Raw genomic sequence first — 5,621 nt, forward strand, 5'->3', positions numbered from 1 at the left:
AAAATTGGCAGTAATTTACACTCAATAAATTGGTTCCAGATCTGCCTCTTTCAGATGATATCACAAGGACATGATTTTATGTGAGATTCCCTTACCTTTTGTCAAAGTGTGTTCTTTTTAAGAAATTTACTATGGCAAGTGCAGATGATAAAGAGACTCCCTTGCCTTGCAGAGCGTGAAATAATGCAATGGATCAATAGTTCATGTACAAGCTATGTTCTGATCAAATAAAATCATAATTTTTTTCCCGAAGATTTTTGAAAAATAAGGTTCTGGATTCATGGAAAAATCATTACATATCTCATTCATAATGCACTGATAAAGGCTCCATTTTCTACAAACCACACAGTCTTTACAGAGAAGTACAATAAGTTTTGATTTGTAACCAAAGAAAAGTGAAAATTATGCCTTTTAGCAGTCATGCCTTGATTCTGAAGTATAGTTTTACATTCATTGCTACTTAACAGCTTTACCAAATAATAAGTTGTTACGAAAGCAACTAATTTGGTTTAGGATTGTTTTGAAGGCAGCTGTGAAGAAATAGAACTTATCTGTCTGTAAGTTGTAAATTCGTAGAAAAAAAGTGGTTTAAAAATAACAAGAGAAATTGTAAATAAATATGAAAGTGGGAAATCAGGAAAATTAATATCTAGACTGAAAGACAAATAGTTTTCTTATGGTAGCATCACTTAGACTTGAAACTTTAAAGCAAAAATATTTGAAACATTGAAACAAAAAAAAAGGAAAAAATCACTGGGAAAAAGATAGCTTAAATAATGTAATATTTCTTTTATATTTTGAACTTACCAGCTCTGTGATTATGAATGGTTGTAATTTTAGGAGAAAGAAAGGAAAATGTTCATGGTTCAGATGATAGTGGTATTTTTTTGTTTGCCTGCGTGTCTGGGAGAAAAATGCTCTTGTGAAGTTGCTCATATCTCTATACATTCTATTATTTGAAAGGAAAAATACTTTCAGTGGAAATGCATTAAAGAGGTCCATAGACACCCATTGCTTGACTCCAGTTTAAGCTGCAGTTGCAGGATGAGGTCAACAACATCTTGTACCTCTGGTACAGGCATACTTTGTGACTTGAAATCAATGAAGTATTGGAAGCAGCAAACATCTCTCCTGTCCTTATCTCTTTCTATAAAGGAAAGCATCAGATGGCTGATAAAGGTAGTGTTTTTATTATTTCTGTCGGCTTGGTGCCACTTGAGGAAATTCTGGTTTTCCTATTGCAGTGTAATTTTAACTGACTGTAATACCTCTACTTTTGGCCTTTATTACTTGTCTTTTTTTTTTTTTTTAATTTCAGAAAACCTTGAGGATATGCAAGATTATGCTATATTCCTGGATCTCAATATTTACGTACTCTGTTTCCTTAATCTAGGGAAAAATAAATAAGCTTTGCACTTTTTTCCTAGTTACTGGCAAAGATATGTTTGTAGAATCTTTTTATCTTTTTCTATCACAACATTTTAGTAAGTCTTGCTGCTAGAATATAATATTCTTGCCCCTTTTTTCACTTGAAAAATATTTATTTGCATGTATTTGTCTTTCTGTTCATATTAGAGCACTGCTGCTAGACCTTTAGTTGTTGACATTCTGCTTTATGGAGCTCCTGAGAAACACATAAGTTCTATTAGACAGATCATTGTGTAAGACTCCTTCACCTGAAACAAAACTGATCCTACTGTTCTTTATGTGTTTACATAGGCTATCCATAGCTGTCTGAAGATACCTGGTATCAGAACTAACAGTTCAAATGTAAGACATTCTCCATTTCATGTTTGTCCTAAATATAAGAATAATGCCTATTTACATAGTAGTAATTTAATTTTCCTTTGAGATGCTTTGTGAAAATAATAAATTAACTTTTTTCTGGTCAAAAAAGGCATTTATATTCAGGTGTTTGTTGTTTTTCTTGTAATAAACAAACAAACAAACAAATAAATAAATAAATAAATAAGATGGAAACCCAAGTTCTAAATCAAAACATTAAGAGAGTAGTGAAGCATTTGTTACCTGAAAGAAATCATAGTAGATTTGTGCCCTTGTTGCTCTGAAGTGCCAAACATTTTATATAGACTTATAAGGAAGTAAAACCAAATACTAGAACTTTTGAATACTGAAAAATAAACTGTTTAAAAATAGCATGCAGATATGGTCAGTTGATGAAACTTTTGGTTCACCATGTCTGATTATTCTGTCATGCAACTAATTTTAAAAATTCTTCTGGATGCTGTGAAAAGAACTGTTTCCTAATTTACATGTTTATATTATTCTTTCCTTATAGAAGAAGCCCAGGATTTCTTTAAATAATGTAGTGGGTTGGCAAGGCTCTGGTAGTGGGAAGATGGAGGAGTGGCTCCTGTGAGAAGTTGCCAGAGGTTTCCTCCGTGTCAGATAGAGCCAATGTCAGCCAGATCCAAGATGAGCCCATCCCTGTTCAAGGCCAAGCCCATCAGCAAAGGTGGTAGCACTTCTGCTTCTGGGGTAATGTATTTAAGACAGGGGAAAAAAATTACTGCATGGGAGCAATTGCAGACAGAGAGAGGAGTGAGAATACATGAGAGGAGCAGCTCTGCAGACTCCAGGGTCAGTGCAGAAGAGGGGGCAGGAGATGCTCCAGGTGCCAGAGCTGAGATTCCCCTGCAGCCCCTGGTGCAGCCCCTGGTGAGGCAGCTGTGCCCTGCAGCCCCAGAAGATCCGCAAGGATGCAGAGATCCAACTGTGGCCTGTGGAGGATCCCCATGCCAGAGCAGAAGGATGCCCTGACAGAGTCTGTGACCCCACGGAAAACCTATGCTGGAGCAGGCTCCTGGCAGGACCTGTGGAAATAGGAGTCCATGCTGGAGCAAGTTTGTTGTGTAGGATTTGTGACCCTGCAGTGGACCCACACTGGAGCAGGCTGTGTCTGAATGACTGCACCCAGTGGAAGGGACACAGACTGGAGCAGTTTGTGAATAACTGGAGCCCACAGAAAGGACTGATATTGAAGAAGTTCAGAGACTGTCTCCCATAGGAGAAACATCACACTGCAGGAGGTGAAGAGTGTGAGGAGCTCTTCCTCAGAGGAAGGAGGAGGAGAAAGGAGCGGTAGATACAATGTGTGATGAATTGACCACAGTCCCCATTCCCTGAAAAATCAGGAGTAAAGTTGAGTTTGGAAAGAAGGGACAGGTAGGGAGAATGTGTTTTAAGATTTGGTTTTATTCCTCAATACCCTGCTGTGATGTGACTGGTGATAAATTAATTTCCCCAAGTCAAATCTGGTTTTGCCCATGACAGTAACTGAGTGATCTCTTCCTAGCCTTATCTCAACCTGTGAGGCTGTTTTAATTTTTTTCTCCCTTGTTCAGTTGACGAAGGGGAATGATAAGAGTGACTTGGGTGGGCACATGGCATTCAGCCATGGTCTAACCACCACAGACACTCATTTACGGGATCTTGTGGTTGTGGGCTTGCAATCATTAGCAAAGTAGCAGATTAGATATTGCTGTATTCCCATTAGTACCAGGTGATTGCACCTTCTTAGCTCTTGCATCTTGAGACCTTTTAGGTAATAATACTGAGTTCTCATGAGATGTTGTAGGAGGGAATCATGGTTTTATTTCAAATTCATGCCCATATGCACATTCTCATAACTAGTGGAGAATGTGTTTGTCCAAATAGTCTGTCCAACATTGAAGGATTTACAAGGATGTACTGAGGTGGCCTTGCCAGGATTTCCTGTAGTGCCATGGAGGGTAGTGAGCATACTGAGTCATTACCATGGCTCTCAGCTTTTTCCTATGTTGGCAGCCATGACAGTTTTGATACGTGTTTTATATCCCGTAGGAGCTGACCTTAATTATATTTTTTATTCCATCAATTGTTTTATTCTCTCTGAACCCTCTCAAACTTTATGCATAATTTTGATTATCTTTCCTTTCTCTCTGTACCTTTGTGTACCTTTTGTCTCTCTTTGTACCTTTACCCATCCTGTTCAGGGTGTAGGCTGTCCTTTATTTTCTTCTTCTTAATTTTCCTCTCCTTAGTACACTGCATGTACCAGCACAGAAATCATCTTAATTTTCTTATCTAGGTGCCATAAACACTGGGTTTTGAACATCCCTCTTTTGCTGTTTCAATAGCTAGACTATCAATATCCTTTGATTGTCCTATATCATTTCTGTTGCAATTCTGGCTGGGGAGATGTGACAGCATGAGGACCTGAGATTCAACAAGGCCAAGTGACAGGTCCTACACTTTGGCTGCAACAATGCCATGCAGCACTACAGTTTGGGATGAGAGTGACTGGAAAGAGGCCTGGTAGAAAAGGACCTGAGGGTGCTGTTTGAGAGCAGCTGAACATGAGCCAGCATGTGCCCAGTGGCCAGGAAGACCAATGGCATCCTGGCATCAGCAACAGCGTGCTGGGATCGTCCCTCTGTGCTTGGCAGTGGTGGCACCACAAATCCTGTGTCCACAGATCCTGGCACCACAAATCCTGCGTCCAGTTCCAGGCCCCTCTCTGCATAAAAGACATTGAGGGGTTGGAGCAAGTCCAGAGAAGGACAACAGAAGTGGTGAATTTTCTAGAGGATAAGTCCTATGAGGAGTGACTGAGGGATCTAGGGTTGTTCATCCAGGATAAAAGGAGGCTTGGGGGGACCTTATTGTTCTCTACAACCACCTACAAGGACTGTGTGGCTGGAGAGGGAATTAGTCTTTTTTCCCAAGCAATAAGTGACAGTACATAGCCTCAAGCTGAGCCAGGGAAGGTCCAGGCTGGACAAATTTCTTCACTGAAAGGGCTGTTAAACAGTGGAATGGGCTGCCCAGGGAGGTGGTGGAGTCACCATCCCTGGAGGTGTTCAGGAAACAACTAACATGGCATTTAGTGCTATGGGCTAGTTGGCAAGTTGGTAATCAGTCATAGGTTGGATGTGATGATCTCAGAGGTCTCTTCAACCTAAATGATTTGTGATTCTGTGCCATTTCAGGACCAACTTTCAAGTTGCACTGTATATTTCAGCCGAGGTTTTAAAACTACTGCAGTCAACAGAGTCCACCCCGGTCTGAAGCCAAAGTCTTGTTCCTTTCATTGGATAAGGACCAGCAGAAGAAGGTGACCATTTAAGCAGTTTTAGTCCAATATTACACCAAGCAGGAAAACTATACACAGAAAAATATCCAGGATGATTGCTGATTTTCTAAAAGAAACAGGATTTGCAGGTTCATTGGTTCTCTGAAAAGAATTTTGGTGATTGGCAGTCTCGGCTAAATGGACACAAAAAGGACCCTTTTCTCTGACCCATTGATTTTTTCATGTTTTCACATGTCATGGAAATCAGGAGATTTATGAAAAGGACCTCAGATTTGTTAACCTCTTGTTACAGATATCCATTTATCATAGCATCCAGGAGATTTTACTAAGTTGTTGAAAAATATATGATGCATTCTAAAATGAGCTGAAACTGAAAAATAATTTCTGAAGTGAGTTGAACCAGTGTAATGTGTGAATACATGTAATATGATGTCTTGTGACATACACCTTTGACCAAATACTATTAATAATGGTATGCAGGATAATATGGCATTAGTAGTAATAATTGGAAAATCACCTCTTCTTT

The 5,621-nt window shown here is 39.4% G+C and overlaps 1 long non-coding RNA gene across 1 annotated transcript; it reads left to right on the top strand.

Moving 5' to 3' along the window:
* The first annotated feature begins 1,552 nt into the window (after positions 1 to 1,552).
* Positions 1,553 to 5,363, top strand: LOC132070530 (uncharacterized). Its single transcript, XR_009418016.1, has 3 exons — positions 1,553 to 1,770; positions 2,300 to 2,476; positions 4,992 to 5,363. It is a non-coding gene; the product is annotated as an uncharacterized LOC132070530 (long non-coding RNA).
* The last annotated feature ends 258 nt before the right edge of the window (positions 5,364 to 5,621 follow it).

The sequence above is a fragment of the Ammospiza nelsoni genome, chromosome 3 (assembly GCF_027579445.1).
Source record: "Ammospiza nelsoni isolate bAmmNel1 chromosome 3, bAmmNel1.pri, whole genome shotgun sequence".
NCBI lineage: Eukaryota > Metazoa > Chordata > Aves > Passeriformes > Passerellidae > Ammospiza > Ammospiza nelsoni.